This window comes from Sus scrofa, chromosome 8, assembly GCF_054392235.1.
Source record: "Sus scrofa isolate SSC_HxYL_T2T_F1_AM1 chromosome 8, Sscrofa_HxYL_maternal_Yorkshire_Landrace_v2.0, whole genome shotgun sequence".
In the NCBI taxonomy this organism is placed as follows: domain Eukaryota; kingdom Metazoa; phylum Chordata; class Mammalia; order Artiodactyla; family Suidae; genus Sus; species Sus scrofa.
In genome coordinates this window covers 131651873-131679735 of record NC_139390.1, presented here as the reverse complement: position 1 = coordinate 131679735, position 27863 = coordinate 131651873, and the positions used below count along the sequence as shown (strand labels likewise).

At 40.1% G+C, this 27863-nt stretch overlaps 1 protein-coding gene and 1 long non-coding RNA gene across 31 annotated transcripts in view; both read left to right on the top strand.

Moving 5' to 3' along the window:
- The window catches only part of PDLIM5 (PDZ and LIM domain 5), a 216586-nt gene that overhangs the window by 38941 nt on the left and 149782 nt on the right, over nt 1–27863 (top strand). The gene's annotated exons all lie outside the window — the stretch shown is intronic.
- Nucleotides 308–4626, top strand: LOC146401055 (uncharacterized). The gene is made up of 2 exons (XR_014813369.1): nt 308–2628; nt 2989–4626. It is a non-coding gene; the product is annotated as an uncharacterized LOC146401055 (long non-coding RNA).

The following is a 27863-nucleotide window of genomic DNA, read 5'->3' as shown; positions in this document are numbered from 1 at the left end:
TTTCCATATAAAAGAAAAAATACCTTACGCGATATCCATAGGAAATACATACAACTAAGAAAATTATTTTCTGTGCTTATAAATGTTTATTTTTTTTAAATGAAATCACTATATATGTTTTATAGTCTAAATCTTTAAGTTTATTGATGTTTAATTGTCATGAAATACACTGCTTATGTGTAAAGTGTATAATCTGATAACTTGGGACGTATTTGCACACCCGCAAAACTGTCAAGAGATGAACATACCAGTCACCTCCAGAAGCTTCTAGAAACTCTCTCTCTTTTTTTTTAGGGCTGCACCTGTGGCATATGGAGGTTCCAGACTAGGGGTCTAATCGGAGCCGTAGTTGCCAGCCTATGCCACAGTCACAGCAACACCAGATCCGAGCCACATCTGTGACTAACACTACAGCTCACCTATGTCCTCATGGATCCTAGTCAGATTCATTTTCACTGCACCACACGGGAACTCCCCAGAAGCTCTTGTAGTGAAGCTTCCAAGGAACTCTTCCTTTCACTTCTCCCTCCTTATCCCAAGCCCCACTGATATGCTTTTTTGTCACTATAGATTAGTTCGCATTTGTTAGAATTTTATATAAAGAGAACTATATAGTATACCCTTTTTTTTTGGTCTGAGTTTTTTCAGTCAACATAATTATTTTGGGATTCATGCATACTGTAGCTAACGGTAGTTCATTCCCTTACATTACTGAGTAGTATTCCTTTGTGTAGATATAGCATAGTTTGTTTCTTTACCTGTTGATGTACATTTTGGTTATTTCCCAGTTTTGGCTGTTAATTTACAAAGAAAGCTGCAGTGACCATTCACGTATAAGTCTTTGTGAGGACAGGTGCTCTCATTTCTCTTGGTTAAGTACCTAGGAGTAAAATGGCTGAATTATGTGGGAAGTACATGCTCAGCTTTTGAAGAAATTGCCAAACAGTTTTCCTGCGTGGTTGTACCATTGTATATTTCCATTAGCAGTGTATGAGAGTTTCGCTGCTACACATCCTCGTCCACACTTGGTATGATCAGGTTTTAAATTTTGCCGTTCTAATAGGTATGTAGTATCTTTTTTAAAAATCAAGATGATGAGTTATTAGATTCTTCAATATGCAGTGTCCTGCTCATGGTTTTTTGTTTTTTTTTTCTTTTTGATGAGAGTGAAATTCACTTAAAAATTAACCATGTTACAAAAAAAAAAAAAAAAAAAAAAAAAAAAAAGGGAGTTCCCGTCGTGGCGCAGTGGTTAACGAATCCGACTAGGAACCATGAGGTTGCGGGTTCGGTCCCTGCCCTTGCTCAGTGGGTTAACGATCCGGCGTTGCCGTGAGCTGTGGTGTAGGTTGCAGACGCAGCTCTTGGATCCCGCATTGCTGTGGCTCTGGCGTAGGCCAGTGGCTACAGCTCCGATTAGACCCCTAGCCTGGGAACCTCCATATGCCGCGGGAGCGGCCCAAGAAATAGCAACAACAACAACAAAGAAGACAAAAGACACACACACACACAAAAAAAAATTAACCATGTTAAGGTAAATAATTCATTTGCAGTTTAGTCCATTCAGTGTTAGGTAACTACCACCTCTCTCTAGTTACAAAACATTTCATCACCCCCAGAGGCATCTCCATCCCCACTAGGCAGTTGCTCTTCATTTTCTCTTCCCCTCAGCTTCTGATAACTACCTGTCTGCTTTCTGTCTCTTACATCTACCAATTCTGAATATTTCACATGAATAGACTCTTAAGATATGTGGTCTTTGGGGTTTGGCCCCTTGAACGTACCGTGGTGTTTTTGAGGTTCGTCCATGTTGCAGCAGATATTAGTACTTCGTTACTTTTTATTTTATAGGAATATTATCCTATTTTGTGGCTGTATCGTATGTTTACCCATTCATAGTTGTTGGATATTTAGGTTGTTTCTAATTTTTGGCTATGGTGAATACTGGTACTAAGAACATTTATGAACAAGTTTTTGTGTGGACATATGTTTCCATTGCTTTAAGTGCCTCTTTAGGAGTGGAATTACTCGGTCTCATAATAATTCTCTACTGTGTATAACTGTTTTAGGAACTGTGAGATTATTTTCCAAAGAAGCTGTGTCATTTTATTTCCTAACAGCAGAGTTATGAGGATTCCACTTTTTCACATTCCTGTCAACACTTGTTATTGTCTGTAGTCGTCTTAGTGGGTATGAAGTGGTGTCTTTGTTATCTTGGTTTGCACTCCCTGATGGCTAATGATATTGTGTATCTCTTTATATGCTTTTTGGACATTTGCATATCTTTTATGGAGAAATACATGTTAAATTCCTTGCCCATTTTAAAAGTGGGATACTTATCTTTTTATTACTGAGTAGCAAGAGGTTTTTATTTTTTTAAGCATATGTTCCAGAGGCACATCCCTCATCAATAGATGATTTGCAGGTATTTTCTCCTATTCTGTGGGTTATATTTTCACTTAGCCTTTGAAGCACAAAGGTTTTTAATTTTGATGAAGTCCAGTTTATGTATTTTTTCATAAATAGTGTCACATCTAAGAAGACCTAACCAAACACTAAGTCTTAAAGATTTACTCCAGAAGTTCCTGTCGTGACACAGTGGAATCAAATTTGACTAGGAACCATGAGGTTGCGGGTTCAATCCCTGGCCTCGCTCAGTGGGTTAAGGATCCGGTGTTGCCGTGAGCTGTGGTGTAGGTTGCAGACATGGCTTGGATCTGGCATTGCTGTGACTGTGGCTGTGGCTGGCAGCTATAGCTTGGGTTAGACCCCTAGCCTGGGAACCTCCATATGCTGTGGGCACGGCCCTAAAAAGCAAAAAAAAAAAAAAAAAAAAGGGTTTATTCCAATATTGTCTTTCAAGAGTTTTATTGTTTTAGCTGTAACATTTAAGTTGATGATCCATTTTTAGTTAATTTTTGCAAGAATGAAATTGGACCTCTTCAGTTCGGTACACAGCAAGACCGGATCCTTAACCCACTGAGCGAGGCCAGGGATCAAACCTGCATTTTTACAGATACTAGTGGGTTCATTACCACTGAGCCACAATGGGAACTTCCGGAGCTTGGTTTTTAAAAATGAAGTTTAACGTTGTAGTTATTTGTCCATCTCCTCTAAGCTTACAGATTTGTTCCTCAAGTGGTGAAGACATAAATTTCATATAGCCAACTGTCTGGGACATTTTAAAAAATTAGAGTCTTTTGCATGTTGTGTTGAATATTAAGTAAATGTATTCTTGCTTTGTATTAAAAACAGAAAGGACTCTGCTATTGCCAGGATGAGAATTCTTGTGGAAGTCGTCTTGAATTGATGAATATGTAAGAGGACATTTTTATGAAGATCAGTACAAGCTGTTTTCCAAGGAGAGTCTGGGGAAATATTTTTGCAACTTGAACAGCATGAATGCAGCAAGTTGAATTATTTGGGGGCTGCTTTGGCCAGCACACTGATGCCCAGAAAATGCCTGGGCTGATAGCTCGCCAGAAGCACGTTTGACCTAATAAAGGAGGAACCAAACCAACTGACCCCTCACTGCCAATTTCAGTTTCTATTCGACTTAATCCTAAAAACTAGAGCATAAATAGGTAACAGCCTACAAACTCAGTTCCAGAAAGAACAGAAACGTCTACCATTATCCCTCTCGTTGTGGTGTAGTTCCTTTCTAAATCTTCATTGATGATGATAAATAAAACGGCATTAAGGAGTTCCTGTTGTGGCTCAGCAGGTTGAGAATCCGACTAGTATTCATGAGGATGTGGGCTCAGTCCCTGGCCTTGCTCAGTGGGTGAAGGATACAGCATTGCCGCAAGCTGCAGCATAGATTGCAGATGTGGCTTGGATCTGGTGTTGCTGTGGCTGTGGTGTAGGCCAGCAGCTGTAGCTCTGATTTGACCCCTGGCCTGGGAGCTTCCATATGCCTCAGGCATGGCCTTGAAAAGAAAAGGAGGAAAAAAGGCATTAAAATTTGAGTCTTTCTGATTTCAGAAGATTTATGCCCGGCCGGTATGACACTTTCAAACTCACACCAAATGCGTGAGCTGTGATTTTTATTAAGAATTGTCTGCAACTGTCTTCTTGTAGAGGTTTCTTTTTTGAAGAAGAAGACCAGTTTATGTATGATTCTTTGTCTTATGTGATTTCCCTCAAGGGAAGATATGGTCAGTGGATTTAATTGAATTAATGCTCTTCTGTGATGTTTTTGTGTTCCTGGTTATCTCGATGGACATTGTGAGGGCACGTCTTGACAATAATATATTCACTGTCAATAAAATCTTTGTTGAGTATTTTAAAGTTAAGAGAATTTATTTTTATCCTACTAGTAATGACTACCTTTTATTTAAAGAAGTGAAAATAGGAGTTCCCTTCGTGGCTCAGTGGTTAACGAACCCAGCTAGGATCCATGAGGATGTGGGTTTGATCCCTGGCCTTGCTCGGTGGGTTAAGGATCCTGCGTTGCCATGAGCTGTGGTGCAGGTCGAAGATGCGGCTCAGATCCCAAGTTGCTGTGGCTGTGGTGTAGGCCGGCAGCTATAGCTCCAATTTGACCCCTAGCCTGGGAACTTACATATGCCACAGGTGTGGCCCTAAAAAATAAAATAAAATAAAAAAGCAAAAAAAGAAAATAAAGAATTGAAAATAATAATTCGGAACCTAATACTAGTATCCTAATATAGGTAAAAAAAAAAAAAAAGGAACAGTTTATATCCAACAAACTATATAAAACATGGTATGATCATGATAGAAATATGGTTACCAATTATGTGATCCAAAATTCATTCGGGAAAGGTAGATTGACTGTGCTCATTTGTTAAGATACCTTTCTGAGTACTCTGACATTCCCGTTAGATAAAAGGAGAAAAACAACTTGGTGAATTATTCTGGAGTTCAAGCTTCAGTCTTGTTGTAGTGTGACTTGTCTACATGCTGTCACAAAGATGTATGTGGCTGTCATGAAACAGCTCCATTTAGTAAAGTGAGCATCTCTTTGCCGTTCACTACATATGTGGTTGCAACATAGAAGGATCTGTATCTAGTACACCATCCAGGGTCAATCAGAGGTTTTGAATCGCTGTTTGCCACCAGCGCTTTGCAAGGTTGCCACACTGAGTGTATAGCTACAGGCCGTGGACAGAGTTTTAACTTGCTAGATCGCCTGAGAGGAGAAACCATATCCATTGTTCTGTCTGTTATTGGAGAATCCTTCTTGGAGGACCGTGTTGCCCCTGTTGAGCTAAACCTAGATGTTCAGCCAGCAGTCCCCATGAGGAATGACCCAGCCTTCGGGGTCAGGACGCGGCATTGAGAGACCAAATGTGTGTGCTTTAAAAAGCAGGCTCATTTGGATGGTACCTGCAGAGAGCTATTAGAGTTACATTATTATATACTCACTCAAATTCAGTGGCTAAATTTAAAACTGAGTACCTCATGCGTGATTTCAGAGGTCTTTTGCTCTTGGCTAGAAATGCAAATTAAATATATTTAACAGAGATGCTTTTGTGTTCTCATATTTTCATTGACTTTTTGTGTATTTTACTATTGTAGTCCTGTATTCCCAGCTCAGGATCTTCACACATACTGATGTTTTTGAAAATCTTTCTGCCTGGGGAACCCCTAGATTTTTGAGTCAACCTGGTTGACCTCTAGACTGGTTGAGAGGCCCATATTATTTACTTTCATAACACCTCACATTAAAAAATAGGTAACTCTTTTCACTTCATGATGTGACTTTATGATGATAGCTGTCCAATATTTTACTCTCATTTAGCAGTTGGTTAAAACAATAGCTGTAAAAGCTGTGAATGCTATAAATGTAGGCAGAAAGGACTTTGCCCGTGGGTTTTTATTGCAGATTATTTCATGCACTCCTTTAGTGTTGGGCACTGTGGTCTACTTTAGCAGGTAAAAATTGATAGATGAGAGCTTGAATACTTTAAAGAAAATTTTGAAGTAAGATTGAGTAGACCAAATATTCACCAAAAGATATTTTGTGTTAATATGTGTGCCTAAAAAGTGAAGCTATCTCTGTAGAAGACATTTCTTATGGTCAGGAGGCATATAAACTATTACTATTTTTACCTACTATATTATTTTTATCAACTGCTATGACCACAGGTCTTTATTAAATTAATTACAGGAGAGGAAACATAAAATGGAGAGAAAAAGTAATTATTTATATCTTCTCTCCCACATTGTTGAGAGTAAAATTAAGCTTTCATTTATTTATTTATATGTTTATTGAATCTCTAATATATTTGTAGGGTTCAAATAAAAAACTATAACAGACATACCTAGTAAATAACCTCTGTGTAACTTCCCTCTGCTCTGCATTTTTTTCTAAATTGAAGTTTCGTGGCAACCTTGGGTCCAGCAAAATCTGTTGTTGCCGTTTTCCCCAGAGCATTTGCTCACTTTGTGTCTTTATGTCACAATATTTCAAACTTTATTATTATATTTGTTATGGTGATCTGTGATCCTCTTTGACGTCACTCTTCTAATTGTCTGGGGATATGACAAACCATATCCGTGTAGAACAGCGAACTTAACCCATAGATGTTGTTAACCCACATATGTGTTCCATCAGCTGCATCCACCTGCCCTGCACCCACTTCTCTCTCCCTGTCCTCAGGCCTCCCTATTCCCTGAGACACAGCACTATTACCTACAAAATCAGTAAGTAACAGGAACCTACTGTTTAGTGCAGTAATGTACGAAGGTGTCTATTTCCCCACATCCTGGCAACACGCAGTTATAGCTTAGCTCTCTGATAGGTAGAAAATAATTTTAGTGTTGACCAACTTTTTGTATCATCTATATCCATATCTATATCTATATCTATATTTTTTGGTGGTGCCTGCAGTGTGTGGGAATTCCTGGGCCAGGGATCGAACCCGAGCAACAGCAGTGAACCAAAGCAGTGACAACACAGGATCTTTAACTGCTAAGGCCCTAGGGAGTTCCTCCTATGTTTTAAGAACTGTATATATTTTCTATGGGGGTAGACTCTTAATATAAAAACTTTGTACATAGAGAATCTAAATGTGGTATGATTTTTTTTTTTTTTTTGGTCTTTTTGCCTTTTTTCAAGCCACTCCCATGGCATATGGAGGTTCCCAGGCTAGGGGTCTAATCGGAGCTGTAGCCTCTGGTCTACACCAGAGCCACAGCAACACGGGGTCACAGTCGTGTCTGCAACCCACACCACAGCTCACGGCAATGCCAGATCCTTAACCCACTGAGCAAGGCCAGGGATGGAACCCGCAACCTCATGGTTCTTAGTCGGATTCGTTAATCACTGCGCCACAATGGGAACGCCACGATTTTTTTTTCCTGAATAAGTTATTCTGCCTATCAGCAAAAGCAGCTCCTTTCAAAGCATCTAAAACCATTTAAGGGTGTTTGAAAAGTTGCAAATTTTATTAACGTCTGTGATTTCTTTCATTAATTTTTAGCCAAAGAGACATGTGTGAACACAGTTAACATTTTAATAGATCTTCCAAACTAGGGAGTCAATACCCATAATATCCAGCCCCAGGAAATTTTACGTAAGTTATACATTTTTCTTTTTACACTGGGGAAATGACGGCAGAAGAACACCGAAAAAGTATAAAAAGATAAAAAGGCAGAAATGACATTCGGGCTACTCAAGCTTTCATGTGTCATGAAATAAGTAAGCTGTAGCAACTGAGATGATGTTTGTTTTGTTTTGTTTTTTAACTTGATTTACTTCCACTAATTTTTAAAATATGAAGTATAAAGAAGAAAAATTGTAAAATTGCCCATAATCACGTTGTCTAATCCCTTCTGGTAATTCCTGTTGACACTTAGAAAAAAATTGTTTTTCTGAATTTCTAAAAAAATCTTTTTTAACTCTCTCAAATATCATGATGTTTAAAGGCACGGAAATTGGTCTTTGATATTAATACAGTTACATTTAAATTTTCAGATAATTTGGTTTTTTGTTGTGTTTTTATTAAACAGATTGGAGATTTTGAAAAACTGGCTGTTCACAGATGCTTTGAGGAGCCATGCTCTCTGCTCTGTGTTAGTTCATTGATCAGTCATGTTTTATTGATCAATTCTTATCCCTCCCTCACCAGCCTCCTCAAGGAGAAGCTCCAGTCATCATTCATGGGGGCGTGGGGTGGGGTCCCTGGGAAGATCCTCCCTCCAAGATGAAAGTGGCAGGAGGAAATAGGGTAACAGCCCCCCTTGGAAGGCGGACACTGGGCAGGCCAACTTCCCTCCTCCTCAGATGAGCCTATGTGTTGGGTTTTGGAGTAAAGGTCACTCAGTAGGAGAACTGCAGGGATTTTAAAGTGAAGAAAGGAAATTTTTGGGAGAGGCGACGGTGAGTGGGGGAGGTCCCTCTCCTTTCTGCCACTTCCTCTCTCTTCCTTCACTTCCTCTTTTCTGTTTCTCTTCCTTTTCCCTCCTGCCTCCTCCTCTCCTTCTGCTTCCTCTCTCTTTCTTTTTGGTCTGGATGGTTAGAAATTTTGACTGAGGAATTTTTCTTAAACTTGTGTGATGTATGGATACCTGTGTTTGGATACCTGAGAGTTAGGGTAGCAATTTAGAGCTAGCCTGGTCTGTCTAGGTAGGAGGGACAGCCCGATGGGATTTAGGAATTCAGCTGAGCGAGAGTAAAACATGTGCCTTTGGCTGGAGCGTGCAGCATGTTATCTCAGGAGGGAGAATGAGTGGCAGATGATGTGCCAGGTGGAAGGGCAGCCCAGCCAGGATCACAAGCTGGACTTTGCAATCACAAGGCCTGAGTTCCAGCCCCAGCACCGTGACCTCCTAGCTCTGTGACCTTAGAGTGATAACATAAATTCTCTCTTCATTTCCTCACTTATAGACTAAGAATGCTAGTACTTTACAGCCTCTTTGTGAGGTTAAATGAATGACTACCTGTAAAACATCTAACTCTCCAATGTCGCTTCCCCTTCCCTCCTTCTCTTCTTTATTATTAGCATCAAACCTGTTCCAGGCAGCATGTTGAAATAGATCTCTGTGTGGGTGTAGTGCCAGTGTAGGTATGCCAAATATTTTGTAGGATGGGCACATAGTCAAGTTCCTTCCTTCCTACTTTGCAATTTCGTTGATTTTTTAAATCAACAACAGACATTTGTGATACTCTCTTTTTGTTTTCAAGACTGGAGGTATTAGATGTTGGATATTTCTTTTTTTTCTTTCTTTCTTTCTTTTTTTTTTTTTTTTTTTTTGCTTTTTAGGCCCGTACCTGTGGCATATGGAGGTTCCCAGGCTAGGGGTTGAATTGGAGCTACAGCTTCTGACCTACGCCACAGCCACAGCAACACAGTGAGCAAGGCCAGGGATGGAACTGGCAACCTCATGGGTCCTCGTCGGATTCGTTTCCTCTGTGCCATGACGGGAACTCCTAGACGTTGGATATTCTAAAATTATTTTTCCTACCCTGTGAAACTAGGAGTCATCAAACAGGCATCGAAAGATAAATTGTTAGAGTGGCAAGACACCTTATGTCATCCAAACTACCTCCCTTTCCCTGCCAGTTATTTTCTTAAACAAGTGAACAAACCAGGGCAGATAAAGTCAGTGATGGGTGTATTTAGGTTTTTTGTATTTTTGAGGTTTTTTTGGCCATGCCTGTGGCATGTGGAAGTTCTCAGGCCAGGGTTGAACCCATGCCGCAGCAGCAGCCCAAGGCACTGCAGTGACAATGCTAGATCCTTAACCCACTGAGCCACCAGGGAACTCATTGGTGTACTTAGTTTTGAAAACAACTTTTTTGGATGTTAATTCAGTATTTAAATTATTACTACAAGAACATTCCTTAACCTCTCTTTAGCCAGTAGAATTTTTAATTGAACAAGATGGGTATTTTTCACTGACCTCTCCCAAAATAATATATTGTAATAACCTTTCTTCATGTAGAAGGAAGATTTTTTTTCTGGTCTTTTTAAGGCTGCCCTGCAGCATATGGAGGTTCCCAGGCTAGGGGCTGAATCAGAGCTGTAGCTGCTAGCCTACACCACAGCCACAGCCACGCCAGATCTGAGCTGCATCTGAGACCTACGCCATAGCTCCTGGCAACGCCAGTTCCCTGACCCACTGAGCAAGGTCAGGATCAAACCTGTGTCCTCATGGATACTAGTTGGATTTGTTTTGGCTGCGCCACAGTGGGAACCTGAAGAAAGATATTTTTGATGGTGCAACTTCGCATTGGGACCAAAATAGCAGTAATATTGTACTGGTCATACATGAATTTATTTCAGAGATCTGCTAAGTTTCTCCTCCTAGATGTTTGTGTCTGTCACTTGGTTACCAGAAAGAATTCTTTTCTTACCAATTAAACCACCCAATCTCTGACGATAGTCCAGTTTTAAAAGGCCCAAGCGTCTGATTACCTGTGCTAGCTTCGATATCCGAGACTCACTTTTCAATCTATCGGATCCTCAGGAAAGGTCATTCGAACCCCTGTCTCTGGACCACTTTGGAGTTCTACCCCTTTTAGGTTCTCACCCTCATCTGCTTGTTTCTCTGAGCTCCTTTATTGCCATTTGGAGTGATTACTGTTACATCTTTATGGGACAATATAACTCTCCTGTGTAGAGGTAATTTGTAATACCCTGAATAATCAATTTTTTCTGGCCTAGGAGACCTACTCTCTTCTTTCTTCCATTTACCAGTGTCATCACAGTTTAACAGAAAGTTATTTTGCAATAATTTTGAAGCTATGCTTATTATTTATTTTAATAATGTACCTTTAGTTTCTCTGAACTCTAGCTAGAACGAAACTCATATTTCATTTTCTAGCATTTGTTACAGTAGAACAAAAAATGTTTGCAATCTAACTGAAGTAACGGATGTCTAATGAAAATCAGAGCTTCACGGCCGTATTACTGTCATGGAGGAAGACCATTTACCATGTGTGACTAAAACTGAGTCCTGGTCTCTTGCATTCTGGCTGTTTCCTCACCGATGATTTATCGTGCACTTACGCTGTCTCTCCTTTTCAGAGTCATGTGTCTCCTGTACAGTACCCGTAGCATGTGGCTGTCTGCCTTCTGCTTGAATATACCCAGGAATAGGAATCTCATTACTTTGCAAGGAAATCATTTTATTTCTGGAATGTTCTGAATGTTTTCAAGCCCTTATCTGTGCTGAGAATTGAAATCTTTCTTTCTGGAACTTGTACCCATAGACCCTTGTTCTTTTCTAGAGGATTATTAGATTCCTGGATTGTCGCTCAGATTTTCTGAATCAGAATGCGTCTCAATACCTATCTTTTTTTTTTTTTTTTTAAAGGGCTGTACCTGTGGCATATGAAAGTGCCCAGGCTAGGGGTCGAATCGAAGCTGAAGCTGCCAGCCTACACCATAGCCACACCACAGCCAGATCCGAGCCATGCCTGCAACCTGCATTGCAGCTCATGGCAAGGCCAGATCCTTAACCCACTGAATGGGGCTAAACCAGTGTCCTCATGGTTATTAGTTGGGTTCATTACTGCTGAGCCACAGTGGGAACTCCATCCATAACCTATCCTTTTAAAAAGTGCCCTGAGAGAGTTTGATCAGCCAAGTGTGGGAATCACTGCTTTGTAAACCACAGTAATTCTAGTCCACTATTGTATTATATACTCTGTCTTTACAGCACCATCTATTTTCATAAGAATTCCCGGTATGATACAACTTCTGGATCTTTTAGTCTTCCGACTATGGTTATTTCTCTGGTCCTAAATTACACTTAGTATTTCTTATATGGTCTGAACATATAGAATACAATAGGACTAACACTTTTCCTGAAATGGATAGTACTTTTTTTTTGTTATGCAATCTAAGACTGTATTACTACTTCATAAAAAAAAAAAAAAAACCCAACAGGCTGTCACTATTGACTAAAGGGATAACATAGCCTTTTAAAATCTCCCTGATTTTTGTGAGCTGCTTGTCAAGCCTTCCAAATGCTATTAACTATGAATTTCTTTGAATTTTTTATTCTTGAATCTAAACACTGAGTTATAGATTTATTCTTCTGCATTTTCTGTATCTTTATAAGGAATTTTTAAGTCTTTTTTTCCCACAACCCAGGATACTACTCTCTTTACCCTGTTTTTTTTTTTTTTAACATTTATGAATTGGTATACATACCTTCTAAGTTTATAAAAAGTTACTGGAAACAAATATTGAATCATCTCCAAGAAACAGAGCTTGTGTTACTAACTCTTGTTTAAATTGAAGTATAGTTGACTTATAGTAGTGTCAGGTGTACAGCATAGTGGCTTGATATTTTTATGCTTTGCATGCTATATAGCGTTATTACAGTGTTACTGACGTATTCCCTGTGCTGTTCATTACGTCCCCGTGACTTATTTATTTTATAACTGGTATTTTGTACCTCTTAGTCCCCATCAGCTATTTTGCCCATCCTTCCATTCCCTGCCTCTCTGGCAATGACTAATTTGTTCTCTGGATTTATGGGTCTGTTTCTGTTTTGTTATATTTGTTCATTTGTTTTATTTTTTAGATTCCACATAGAAGTAAAAACATATGGTATTTGTCTTTCTCTGTTTGGCTTATTTCACATAGCATAGTACCCTCTTGGTTCATCCATGTAATACTCCATTGTGCGTATGTACACACACACACACACACACACACCCCTTTAATCCATTCATCTGTTGATGGACACTTAGGTTGCTTCTATATTTTCACCGTTGTAAATAATGATGCAGTGAACATATGGATGCATATATCTTTTCAAAATAGTGTTTTCAAAATAGTATTTATTGTGATAAATACTCAAAGGTAGAATTACTGGATTATATAGTAGTTCTGTTTATATAGTAGTTCTGATTATATAGTAGTTCTGTTTTTTTTTGTTTTTTTTTTTGGCCTTTTTAGAACTTTACCCACGGCATATGAAAGTGCCCAGGCTAGAGGTCGAATTAAAGCTGCAGGTGCCAGCCTACACCACAGCCACAGCAACACCAGATCTGAGCTGCATCTGCGACCTGCGCCACAGCTCATGGCAATGCCAGGTCCTTAACCCAAAGAGTGGGACCAGAGATCGAACCCATGTCCTCACGGATACTAGTCAGGCTCGTTACCACTGAACCACGATGGGAACTCGGTAATAGTTCTAAGTTTAATGTTTTGAGGAAGCTCCATACCATTCTCCATGGTGGCCCTACCAATTTGCATTCCTGCCAGCAGTGCACAAGGCTTCCCTTTTTGCCACATCCTGGCTAACACCTGTCCTTCTCAAACTTTTCCAAAAAATTGTTACTGATTTTATCAAGTGAAAATCGAGAAAGATTTCATTTATTCAATAAAATATCTAGATATAGCTTTAGATTTAAAGAAAATAAATATACTAAAATTTCCTTTTCAGCTAGGGCTAGGTCATATCTGCCAGTTTTTTGTGTGTTTTACATTGCTTTAGGGAGAGAAGTTTTTGGTTTGTGAATCACGTTGGTAGGGCAAAATGCCTAGTGTTTCTCCTTCTCTTGTTGCTTCCAAAGAAAATAAAATATACCCAAACAAACAATACTTATTGGAAAAAAATCTTTACTCTTGAAGCTTGCTGTAACTCTTTAGAGAATTCTCAGTGAAAATGTATGCTTCTTGTCCATTGGCTTTGTGCCAGAACAGTTTTTAGTCCATGAAGTATGTCTGTGATTAAGGAATCTGTTGCAAGGAACAGTTTCTGAGCTGTTAGACATTACATGTGAGCACACTGGTGTCTGATTTTTGTCTGTAATGTTGAACAGTCTAGTTGAAGAACTTATGGACCAGTTATAGGCTTTTGTTCCCAGAGTAAGAGTTTTCCAACTCATGTAATATTGTAATATGGTATGGTACTCTCTCTCTTTCTTGGAAGTTGGGGAAATGGCTTATAATAACTGCCAGCAGAGAATAACAACTAAGCTAATCAAGGGTTGCCGGATATTCTTCAAAATGTATTCTTAATGTGTAATTTTTTGGATACATGTGTGCATATATTGAAGAAATATTAAGGCAAAGTGTTAACTTGTGAGATGGGAGAGCAGATGTAGCATTTTTCATTTGTTATCTGATCTTTGATTTTTGCATGTAGAAATGGAAGATTTTGTTAAAAGAGAAAGTAGAAAAGTGCCTAGCATAGTGCCTGGTGTGTAGTGAGTACTCAGTAAATGGTAGTTTGACTTATAAATACTATTTGTTAATTACACATACTTCTTTTGGGGGGGAGGCGTGTTCCAAGAAAAATTAACTTTTTTCATTTTTAAATATTTTACTGTAGTACAGGTTTTTTTACAGTGTTCATTTCTGCTGTACAGCAAAGTGACTCAGTAATACATATACACATATCCGTTCTTTTTCAGATTCCTTTTCCGTGTAGGTTATCACAGAATACTGAGTAGGGTCATTGTGCTGTACAGCAGGTCCCTTTGACTCTCCTCCATTCCATATACATATTGCCAGTCCCAAACCCCCAATCCATCCCTCTCCCCTTTGGTAACCATAAGTTTTTGGAGTCTGTGAGTCTGTTTCTGTTTTATAAATAAGCTCATTTGCATCATTTTTTTAGATTTCACATATAAGTGATATATGATATTTGTATTTCTCTGACTTACTTCACTTAGTATGATAATCTCTAGGCTGCTGCAAATGGCTTTATTTCATTCTTTTTTAGTGGCTGAGTAATATTCCATTGTACATATGTACTGCATCTTTATCCAGTCCTCTGTTGATGGACATTTAGGTTGCTTTCATGTTTTGGCTGTTGTAAATAGTTCCATAACAAACATTGGGGTACATATATCCTTTTGAATTATGGTTTTCTCTGGGTATATGCCCAGGAGTGGGATTGCTGGATCACGTGGTAGTTCCGTATGTATTTAAGGGACCTCCATACTGTTCTCCATAGTGGTTGCACCAGCTTACTTTCCCACCAACAGTGTAGGAGGGTTCCTTTTTTTCCACACCCTCTCCATTGTTTATTATTTGCAGACCCTTTGATGATGCCCATTTTGGCTGGTGTAAGTGGTACCTCATTGTAGTTTTGGTTTGCATTTCTCTAATAATTGGCAATGTTGAACAGCTTTTCATGTGTTTTTTGGCCAGCTGTATGTCTTCTTTGGAGAAATTTAGACCTTCTGGCCACTTTTTGATTGGGTTGTTTTTTGTTTGTTTGTTTTGAGTTGTATGGGTTGTTTGTATATTTTGCAGACTAATCCTTTATTGTCACTTCATTTCAAAGATTTTCTCCCATTCATTAGTTTGTATTTTCATTATGTTCATAGTTTCCTTTGCTGTGCAAAAAGCTTTTCGGTTCAATTAGGTCGCATTTGTTTATTTTTTATTTTATTTTTATTACTCTAGAAGGTGGATCAAAAAAGATACTGCTGCGATTCATGTCAAAGAGTGTTCAGCCTGTGCTTTCCTCTAAGAGTTTTATAGTGTCTGGTCTTACATTTAGGTCTTTAATCCATTTTGCGTTTGTTTTTTGTGTATGGTGTTAGCACATGTTCTAGTTTCATTCTTTTACCTATAGCTGTCCAGTTTTCCCAGCACCACGTGTTGAAGAGATTATCTTTCTCCATTGTCTATTCTTGCCTCCTTTGTCAATTTTTTTTATATAATTTTTTTTCCATTCTCAGGGCATGCAGAAGTTACTGGGCAGGGGATCAAACCTGCGCCACAGCAGCCACCTGAGCCATAGCAGTGACAATGCCCAGTCCTTAACCTGCTGAGCCACCCATGTCACAGATTAATTGACCACAGGTGCATGGGTTTATTTCTGGGCTTACACATACGTCTAACAATTAAAAAATATAACTGTTACCTTCCCTTTTTTGTCCCCTCTTCGCCGCATATTCCTACCACCCCCCCTCTTTCTCTCTCTCTCTCTCTCTCTCTCTCACACACACACACACACACACACACACACAGGATACCTTATGTGCTGGTGTATATCATTTACTCATTAACCATTTGCTGAAAGAATGAAATTCATGTCAGCTACTTTAATATAGCTCAAAGACTTTTAAATAAAACATTGATCTTTCATCATTCAGTAATGATCAACTGTTGGTAATGCTGATATGGTTGATTTACATAATAAAAGCTCCATATAGAGACTCCATTTACCTATAACTTCTGCTGGTAAACCCTTGTTTTCTTGAACAATAATGGTGTTAGTCTTACCCTTATATTAAGTGATTCTGGGCTCTTACTCTTGAGGAAGGAGGTGATTTGATTCATCAAAGCGCTGATGTCATTAAGTGGGGAACAGGGTGAAGATGAAACAGCAGACACTGTGCTTCCGACAGGTTCTACCAGGCAAACCCAGATCTTAGCCCCTCCACTCCCTCACGCCCACCTGTGTGCAGACTTTGCACAACTGGGGACAGTGACATTGCTTACTCGACTTTCTCTGACGGCTGTTGGCACCCTGCTCCCTGCCAAGTCCTGTGTTGCCCAGACCTCAGACACATATGGTACACCAGTCACACTGGAACAAGAGTCCTTCAGTGTTGCTCCAGTTTCTTTTACTTTTAGTGTGAAGAAGGAAAAAAATCGTGATGCTGACGTAAGAACATTTCCTTTCCATGTCTGGCTGCTGTTTGTCATGGTGTGTTTGCTTTCTGTGGAGGGAGGAAATATCTAGGGTAAATCAGTGTTTTGGGACTAGCGACCAGAGTGCTAGAAGCGGCCTACCCACATCTGGTGCTATCTTGATAAAAGCCGACTGTGTAGGCTGGATGACTGGGCTAGAAAAATAAACCTGGGATGGCAGGAAAAGGCACCAGGAGACCCATAAAGGGGTATTGATGGTCGTTCTGACCTAAATAAAGAAAGCGGGATGGAAAGGATTCCTAGGATGTTTTTTCCCCCTCAGCATATCCCAAGTGGGATAAGAAAATAATTCCGTATACAGAAATGTTAACTCCTTGGGTCCATGTGTTGAGGAGTCTTCGTTCTGAAAGGCTACAGATGCACAAAGGAGGCCGCGGCCACGCTTCCCGAGACACAGATGGAGTGAAGACTTACCCATCTTCTCTGAGGAATGAGGGGAGGCTTGCGGCAGAACAGGCACTGAAAGGAACCAGGAGTTGACAGGTGTGGATTTCTTGGAAACAGTATGGCATCCAGGAGTGATAGGTGTAAATGTAAACAATCCGTTTTAAGCAGTGCACATTTTAAGCAGCTCACTCAAATTGCTGTGGAAGCAACTTGTTGACTTAGATTCTTCTGAAGTTGTTTATGGTCACGTATGATGCCCTTTCCTGTACGGCTTTGGCAACCTCGCTGGCCCGGGCTGTCGGTTTCCCTGTCGCTTTCTCCAGATTATGTGAACACCCTTCACTACTTACCGTTCCATGGAGATGGTAGTACTTTCCTATCAGCGTTTTTTTTGGCATGCTTTTAGTTTTGCCCGGAGCACAGGCATCTCTTTCATTTTGTTTCTGCAAGTTCCAACCCAGTCGAGCACTCAGAGCAGCTGTCTTTATCACAGAGAAACTTCACGCCACCTAGGTATGCAGTAGGCATTCCAGCCTTCGCGTTGATGATAATTTATATATGTTTCTTTATTGCTCGGTGTGACCCAGTGTGTCCTTTGCCTTTATCTGTCCCTCTGGCTGGAACGCCTCCCCCCTGGATATCTGCATGGCTCTTTCTCTTCCTGTGTTCTGGTCTCTGTTCAGGTAACGTGGTCGCCGTCCCTGACTACCTTACCTTAAAAGAGCATCTCTGGACACTCTCTATCCTTTTCTTGGCGTTATTTTTCTTCTGTAACACTTGTTACTGCCTGACAGCTGCATCTCTGCATGTTTGTATGTTCTGTGTCTGTTACCAGCTGACTGAATTAAAGTTCCATGAGGGCAAGGACTCATTTGTTGTATCACCATGGCTAGAACAGCCTGGCACGTAAGAGACACTTGGCAAGTAGTTGTTAAGTGATGCGATCAGTGACTATTTGCTTTCCCCATTAGCCTCATAATTTCTTCTTATAGTTATTAGCATCTGGTCCATATGTTAGTAAATGTGTGAAGAATGAATGAGTAAATATATAATGAATGAACGAGTACATGTGTGATGAATGAATGAAGGCATAATTCAGTATTAAATGCCAGAGGGCTCAGCCGCTACCAGTGCAAAGAAGATTCTCGTCGTTTGGGCGAATTCATTCCAAAAGAAACACTCACGTGGGGTCTGAAAATGTAGGAAAGCTAGAGTCTCTTCTCTCCTAATTAACTCAGAAATCCCGTCTTTTGAGTTTCTAGTGTTGATGCAGTTTCAGATTTTTGAAAAGCACCCCTGTTTGCCATTTTAGTGTTTTGTAATAGAGAAATAAGAAAAATATATATGAAGTAATTGGAGATTATACAATATTTATTTTAGTGCCTGAATAATGGATACTAATTGTAATGACTTTAGACTAATGAGACGTTTTGAAGTCTGTATAAATATTTATTATGGTTTAGAGTTGAAAGGGACCCTAGGACACTGGATCCAACTTTCGTGCACAGCTGAGCACAGTGAGGCCAGAGGTGTAGATGACTTGTCCAGGGTCACAGGGTTTGTTAGTAGTAGAGCTAGAATTACTAACCTCAGGCTTCTTTTATAAAACTAAAGCTTGCAAGAGTGTGGGTAACAGACACTCTCCTACACAGTTTGCAGAATTATAAATGGCTGCAGATATTCCTGCTGGCAGTCTAATGTTATGGATCAAAAATTTAAATGTGTGTACCTTTTTGGAAACAATTCTTAAAGAAAAAGTCAGATAAGTGTGCCAAAATAAACGTACAGTATCATTCATCACTTTAACATAAGAGGAAAAAAAATTGGAAATGAATTAATTTATTAAATAATAGCCTGTTTCATTTCCAGTGTGATGATTTGTCAGATGTTTATGTATATTATGTATAAGTCCTTGTACAGTGGACCTAAAGAGATATAAAAGAGTCCTTGCCTGGAAAGAGCATCGTTGCTGAGCTGCAGACCAGCAAACTGTTGTGGTTTGAGATGAAACAAGGATAGAAATGAAGAGTGAATATCTTGAAACTTTGTAGTTCACTAGAGTAATTATATGTCTACTGAATCTGATGATAAAAAAATGTGGCCTTATATTTTGATTCTTATCTTTAAATGTTGTTTTTCCAGGAATTTATCTTTATCATAGATTGCAGAAGAATTGGTAAAGGCAGACGGGAGGAAACCTTTCCCCACAGATGGTGTCTTTCATCACAGATAGTTTGAAGAGCGCTGCTTTGGAGAGTGGCATGCACGCGGGAGAAGTTAGAAAGTAGAAAATGGTAGATGAGAGAAAGGGCCATGCCTGTTCTCAGAATTCAGTCCTGAATGTAGTACATCCTTGGAAGAGACCCTTATTAAATATTAGTGACTTATGCAATGAAGATTTTAAACGTTTAAAAGAGAGTCCCCCTTTTTTTAGGCTACACTACCCGCCATCAGCATGTGAAATCATGATTTTGTATCACTTTGAAAAAGTATTAATTCTCTTTTTTGATGCCGACGGAATTTTTGTTGTGTTTTCTTTTGAAACTTCTTGAGGTTGTGGGTTTTGAGGGCTTGTGATTTGTTTCCCCTGTCATTGAAATGTGCTGGCACTGGTGGTTTAGGAACCACACTTTGAGAAACACTGTTCTAAGGTTTCCTTAAATCATTAGTTCTTAACATTTCTTCTGGTCATAGATGCCTTTGAGAATTTGGGGAAGGCTATGGACCAACTCAGTGGAAAATATGTGTGTACTCGCACACAATTTACATACAATTTTAGGGGGCGTTTATCTCATCATTGGAAAGAAACTCATGAGGAGGACGGGTGGAACGATGTGAATTTCACTGTTAATCTGTTCTCAGGTAAACTAGAGTCAACTGACTCATTTTGAACCTTTATGGCTCCCTGTGACATTCCTTACCGTTGTCCTTATTATTATAGAGTGGGCTACATAGAAACACTAATTTCTCTGTAAGTAACAAATTCGTTTGATTTTGAGATGTTTGCGCTTTTTTCTTCTTTAACAAACTACCCTACTTTTCACATTTCTGCTAGAAATATATGCACACATATTAACTACAAAGCCCATTAAAGTCTCTGGACTTGAACCACATAGGGTTTAATGTAAAATGCAAATGGCAGGTGGCATGTTAATGGTGAATTACAGTTTAAGAAGGCATGTTTCTGTTTTCTTAAGACAGCGGTGGAGAAGAATTAAGATGTTGTTTCAACTAAGAAGGACTCATCATGGAAATACGTTTAGACTGTTGGAACCAACGTTAGCAGAACAAACATCTGTTTGAACTAGGTAGCTCAGTGGCTACGTAAGTCAAGAGGCATAATCACCCTCTTGCTTCCGTTTGGTTTTGTAAGGCCTCATGACACATACTTTGAGGTATTCTCTTCATTGCTACCATATAAGGTGTATTCTCAGACTTTTGGGCAAAATTGATTACAGTTTGACTCATAAGCCAAAAATTAAGGCCCATAGTGAGAGGAGCCAGTGCTCCCAGGAGTCAGGATGTTACAAACTTCCTCACGGAGCAATATCAGTGACCCCTGGGTTTTTTTTGTTTTCTCACCATCCTAACCTACAGAAAGCCAGATCATTTTATTTCACAGGAAAAGATGTTAGAATGAACTCCAGGTGACCTCCAGTTTCAAAGAGGCATGTTCGCAGGAGACACCCAGGCCAGTGCCTGACGTTTTGTGTGCAGTTGAGTGGCATTTACCTGCTGATCAAGGCGCCAGTCCAGTGTGACAAGGAGCAGTGCAGCAGAGAGCACCTGGAAGTGCCGAGTGTGATAATGTAGGGCAGATTAATGAGCACTGGTGTGATGGTAAATGAATTGGGATTGGAAAAAGGCCTTCAAGGATATGTCTGGGAAAAAAAAAAAAAATGAGTGCTTTTCAGATGTTCTTCTGTGCGCTTGAGGGGCAAAAAAGTGGCCATTTTTGTGGATTTGTGCTATTTCTTGGTGATGGAGGCACATGTGTCATTTGGCAAGAAAACAAGTTCTGTGAGTTCTCCCTTTTGGGGTAGCGCTCACATGGTTTTAGGTGTTTTTGGGGGGCGGGTGGTAGCGTAAAAAATCCCGGTCACCGTATTCTGGGAGGTATATGGGAGATGAACACTTGATACTTTCAATCATCTGGGTTGAAATTTTTTATTCTACGGTAGGTTCTACTAGGAAATCCATTTTATTTTTTTTTTTATTTTTTTATTTTTTTTTTTTTGGTCTTTTTGCCTTTTCTTGGGCCGCTCCCGCGGCATATGGAGGTTCCCAGGCTAGGGGTCGAATCGGAGCTGTAGCCACCGGCCTACGCCAGAGCCACAGCAACGCAGGATCTGAGCCGCGTCTGCAACCTACACCACAGCTCACGGTAACGCCGGATCGTTAACCCCCTGAGCAAGGGCAGGGACCAAACCCGCAACCTCATGGTTCCTAGTCGGATTCGTTAACCACTGCGCCATGACAGGAACTCCAATCCATTTTATTATTTTATCTATCTATCTATCTATCTATCTATCTACCTACCTACCTACCTACCTATCTATCTATCTATCTATCTATCTATCTATCTATCTATCTGTCTATCTGTCTATCTATCTGTCTATCTATCTACCCATCTATCTACGGCCACACCTAGGGCATGCAGAAGTTCCTGGGCCAGGGGTCGAACCTGCACTGCAGCTGTAACCAGAGCCACAGCAATGACGACACTGGATCCTTAACCTGCAGAGCCGCGGGGAACTCCAGAAAATACATTTTACAGCATCATTAAAGATTCTCTGTTAATTAGGTATTAATGACTTAGGTAATTAATTCACAGAACGATTTTTCTCTTTGCTTTCCTTTGCCTCAGGAAGGTCCTATTGGCCAGATTGATGTAATTTTTTTTTTTAGTGTATGTATTTCTCCAAATTTTGGTAATGGCACTGTGAGAAAAACAATAGCTTTTATTTTTTCCCATGGGTTAGTTCCCATGGCTTTGGGGCATGGGAATTTTCTGTTAGTGTTTCTTTCTGTAGCTGTCATATTTATGTGTTCCTTTTTTACATTTACTAAGCCTGATGGCATTCTTGTCATACCCATGGTGTTAGGGTCACGCATTTGCAAACATTCCATCTTTGTTGAAAATATGTGCAAGGTTGAAAACCGGCACATTGGCAGTGGCTCATTCTATAGGTACCTGTCTCCTGCTTGTTACCTGTAACATAGTAGGTTTAATGCCAAAGTAAATTTCTTTTTAACCAGCATAAATTGTTCTCAGAAAACATTTGACCATTAAAGTGTTATCTATATTATAAAATGATCTCTGTAGTATTCTTGGGCACATATATTTTCAAAAAATCATTTCTGGGCGTTCCTGTCATGGCGCAGCAGAAACAAATCCAACTAGGAACCATGAGGTTGCGGGTTCAATCCCTGGCCTCGCTCAGTGGGTTAAGGATCCAGCATTGCTATGAGCTGTGGTGTAGGTCGCAGATGCAGCTTCAGATCCTGAGTTGCTGTGACTCTGGCATAGGCCGGAGGCTACAGTTCCGATTAGACCCCTAGCCTGGGAACCTCCATGTGCTGGGGGAGCGGCCCTAGAAAAGGCAAAAAGACAAAAACAAAAACAAACAAAAAAAATCACTTCTATTGCTGACACCTATTTTCTGAGGTTTGTAACTGCTGGCTTATGTCCAGGGGAAGACAAATAGAGGTTTTTGTGTGCTTATTAAGATTTTTCCTGTGATCTGGAAAGAGATTTCATTAGAGAATTCTAAGACTGTTGGAATCACTCCTGTGGCTAAATATTTTGCCTTTTTATGAAAAAGCTTTGGGCAATATGGCAGTTGTATTAAACGTTCATTTTATAGAGAAATCTTAGGCAGCTGGACTTATTTAAAATGATATCTGGGAGTTCCCATTGTGGCTCAGCAAAAATGAATCTCACTAAGAACCATGAAGACTCAGGTTTGATCCCTGGCCTTGCTCAATGGGTTAAGGATCCGGTGTTGCCATAGCTTGTGGTATAGGTCTCGGACGCAGCTTGGATCTGGCATTGCTGTGGCTGTGGTGTAGACTGTGGCTACGGTTCTGATTAGACCCCTAGTCTAGAACATCCATATGCTGCTGGTACAGCCCTAAAAAGACCAAATAAATAAATAAAAATAAAATTATATATGCTTTATTCGGTTCTAACTTTTAAAAATGAAAACCCGGAGTTCCCGTCGTGGCGCAGTGGTTAACGAATCTGGCTAGGAACCATGAAGTTGCGGGTTCGGTCCCTGCCCTTGCTCAGTGGGTTAAGGATCTGGCGTTGCTGTGAGCTGTGGTGTAGGTTGCAGACGCGGCCCGGATCTCGCATTGCTGTGGCTCTGGCGTAGGCCGGTGGCTACAGCTCCGATTCGACCCCTAGCCTGGGAACCTCCATATGCCGCAGGAGCAGCCCAAGAAATGGCAAAAAGACCAAAAAGAAAGAAAGAAAGAAAAGAAAACCCTTTAATGCTGTTGTTGATTTTGCTTGTTTTTTGCTATCTGTTCAATGATTGGTTTGTTTTTGTGATGAGCTCTTAAGAAGTAATAGCTACAGAGAACAGTTAGTTTAACAGGTATGTCTATAACTCCTTATGAATCCCAAGTAATATACTTCTTTGTGAATAAGACAGATTTTTTATTTGGTTCATTTCTTATCTAAGTGGTATGCTGTCTTCAGGTATTAACATTTTACTTTCAGTGCAGTTTTTTTTTTTTTTTTTCTTTTTACAGCTGCTTCGGTGACATCTGGAAGTTCCCAGGTTAGGGGTCAAATCAGAGATGCAGCTGCCAGCTTAAGCCACAGCCACAGCAATACCAGATCTGAGCCACACCTGTGACCTACACCGCAGCTCATGGCAATGCCAGATCCTTAACCCACTGAACGAGGCCAGAGGTTGAACTCGCATCCTCCTAGAGACGTCAGGTCCTTAACCTGCTGAGCTGCAACAGGAACTCCTCAATGCAGTTTTATAAAGATGTAGTGCCACTTTCCTCTTTTGTTAAAAAGTTTTAAGGAGAAAAACTCAAGGAGCCACACACTTGTTTGGAGCCTAAGTATTTGGGGAAAGTTTAGTTCTAAATTTTATTTGAGTACAATAAAGTTAATGACATGTTTAATGATATACGTAAGTATTACAGTGAGTTAATTGGCTCTAAATCATAGTTATTAATTATAGTCATTTAGGTTAGTTACTCAAATCAAATTGTAAGATCTCGCTTCTATAATTATCATTTTGATGTGCTTTTCAGTTTACATAGAACTTTGTACATGTGTTCATTGATGTACAAACTGGGACACCTCATGGCTCTTTCTTCCCTTGTGGCCTTGGGTCCCTCTTGTGCCCTCTTCCCAATACCCTCCTTTGTTCCCCTTACCTTCTTTTCTCTTGTTTTCTTTCCTTCCTGTCCATTCCTGACCCCCAACTCAAGACTTCTTTGCCAATATTACCGTCCTGATTCTCATCCCTTGGCCTCTTGGTACAGCGGCAACTTCTCCCTGTCTTGGAAAGTGGTGATACGGGGCCACCATCCTGTGGGAACGGAGTTTGGAAAATTCAGGCCCAAATGAGTGGTAAGCAGAGAGGAGGACATGGTGAGCTGAGGATCGATGCAGCGGCATATCAAGCCCCTTTGCTAAGTGAGGAGGAAGGTTAGGCTTCCAGAAGCAGAGGGAAGAGGCGAGTGGGGAGTGGTCTTCCTTTAAGGAGGGAAGAGAAGAGTCAGGTCTGACCGTCCGTTTGAAAAGCTGTCTTCTCCGCCCTGTGTGCCCTGGAAGTAGGTGTCCTGCCTCTTTGGATGGATGGCATACTATGAGGATAATGATGGCCGTGACCGCCATTGTGCATTGTGCAGTGTGTGCTGTGCTGGGGTTTCACTGGATCAGCTCAGCAGCTCTGGGAGGCAAGTGGAATCATAGCCCCATTTTCAAGGAGGGATGGCTGAGGCCTAGAGAGGCTTCGTGCACGCAGGGCACACGTGATAGAGAGCAGAGCATGACACGAACTCATGTTTGCCCAGCTTCAGAGCCTTTACTCGAAACCGTGTTCTCTCTTGCTGTGCGGATGTGGGCAAGTCATTTAATCCCTCTGACGTGCTCTTTTCCCACCTGTAGACCAGAGTAGCAGTAAAGGTGACAGCAGGCCTCCCAAGACCCCTCCCTTACTGATGGTGCTCAGGGAAGAGTCGTGAGACTTTTTCTGGGTCATTTCTCGTGAGAGGAGCTATTTGTCTAAATGGCTGAAGAACATATGCCTTTGGGTATTTCCTAGTTAGAGTAAGACGAGGGAAGCCCAAGTCCATGATGCCATTTTTCCTTTTGTCCTCTCCCACATCACACACACACACATCACACATCACACACACACACACACACACACTCTCACACACAGCATCTCCCCATCTGCTTACTGACGACTGGACTTCCTCTTCAAGAGAAAACATCTTGTAAAATCTGTAATTACAGATAAAAGAGTTAAACTGCATCCCTTGAGGTGAGTTTTAGTCCCAAGTACAGGTGGTTGAAATTTGATCCTTTCCTGGGTAAGTTAATGGCGGGGGCGGGGGCGGGGGGTAGGAGGGGGCCCTCAGTAAAGATGCTGAGAGCCTATGGTTGTCCTAGTTTCTGCATCAGTAAACAGAAGCTTAGAGGTAATTCCAACATCTGCAGCCAAGTCTGCTTGCAACTTAAGTGAGACCACAAAGCAGTGTTTTTACAGAAGCATACCACTACAGTTGAGTTTATGGAAAATTGGACAGCAGTACTGAAAAATATATTTAAAGATCAAAGGAGAAGCATTTGCTTATGATTAGTTTGATTTATACTAAACCTGACCCAGGAGCCTTCTGTGACTGCTTCCTTCCTACACATTATGAATTTATGAAATACACACACACTTATGGCTGTCATATAATATGTACAAGATTTACTGATGACAGAGAGTTATTATTGCTTCAAACAAACGCAAGCTGCTTAGACTTGCAAGAACAAAGGAAAAAATGAACTACGCAAGTAACGGGTGTCCCTGTACTCTTTCCTGAGCTGTTCACAACTCATAATAGTGATATATCCTATCCATTAAGGGGGAAAATTTATCATTTTGTTGAGTGGATGGCTTGAGAAAGTGGTTTGGGGGATAAATGAAGCTCCCAGGAGGATTCAGTGAGATGCCACCTTTCACAAGTTTTACATTTGTTTCTATCTTTGAGCCTTTTCCATTGGCATGAAATTTAGGCTCTTCCTGGTCTTTAGTTTAAATTGAGTAGAAAGCCTGAGTATTATATGGTGAAGATGTTGAAGATTTAGAAAAGATGTGAATGTCAAAATCCCAAGACCGTTAATATTACAAAGCTCAAAAAAAAAAAAAAAAAAAAAAAAAAAGCCTGTAGACAAAAGGAGTTTGACAGTTTAAAAAACATGAAAGAGTGGTGATGAGCATTTGTTTACACTTCTGATGATGGAGTTGAGATTAAATACAATGAAGCTCTTCCTGACCCTCCTTAGATAAAGTTACCAAGGGGAGTTTTAATATCTCTTTGGAGATCCTTCGGAAAAAATATATTAACTAACTGTCCAAAATGTATTTACTTTGTTCTGCTGGAAATCAGTTTGATTTTTAACCTTAGGTTCAGCCTCATGTTTAACTGAAGTCTCATTTTCACATTAGAATTCATATTTTTCTCTTTGGTGAATTAAGTATATTTCTGCCGGAATTTAGTATATGAAACTGATGAATGGATTTATTGATTTCTTATTTACTGTGGCTTAATCGGTTATTTTTCTAATACTTAAACAATATTCAAGGTTCTCGAGAAGAACAATGTATAAAATATGATCCCTGACCTTATGGAACTTGCGTTGAAGTTGGAAACAGGTTGATGACAAATTACAGATTGGGGTACATTTCAGGCTTCAGCTTTATTCTTCATTGTCAGAAGCAAAAAATATTTGAAGTTTTTTTCACCCTCCTTTGATCAATAGCTGACACGATGGAACTCTTCCGTGCCAAGTGGTAGTAGGGTTGTCATTATGGAAATGAAACCGGGGAAGGGATGAGGCGAGTGTGGGGAGTAGGAGGGTAGAGGGTCTTTAGAAGACGTGCTGTAGGCAGCAGGCAAGAGCAGGGTGATAGGTGATCAGGGTAGAGACTAGCATGGGAGAGGAAAGGAAGAACCATAGAAGTTAGGAATTTCCTTGTATGTCCCACCCAAGGAAGAGGCAAAAGTCACAGGGGCTATGTGAGTTCTGTGCTCCCGTGTTTTGAAAATAAAGGTGGCAGTTAGGGTAAAAGTTATCCTCAAAAGGTGGGTCATTCTGGAAATTTGGAATTGAACATCTTGAGATGATAGGATCTCAGCTTTAGGAGGCAACTGGAACAAAGGAGTAAGAAAAGTTTTATTTAGTGTGTGACATTTGATTAGATTACTTTCTTAATTGATCATTACGTTTATGTTACGACTGGACTCAGGGTATTTACATTGCTTCAGTTGGGTACATTTTGAGTAAATGCCCATAGGTTTTGATCGTTTCTATTTTAAGGCTACCTTGTGTGAGGAGTGGTGAGATAGGTAATTTAGCTGTGTTCTATTTCTGGTTAACAAAAGGTTTTTGTGTTTGTCTGTTTGTTTGTTTTTATGCTTGCTGTTGTTTGCAAAAACATAATTTAGGACAAATTATGTATATTCTTTGTCTCATTATCAGGATCCAAATTTCAATTCCTTTCTTTTAGTAGGGAATAGATGTCCCTTTGCTCTACCAACAGTCTTTCAGATATAACTTATTTTAGGATTAGAGTTACTATACCTTTGTACAGGTTATTCACAGATAGATAAATTTAAGACCCGAAGAAA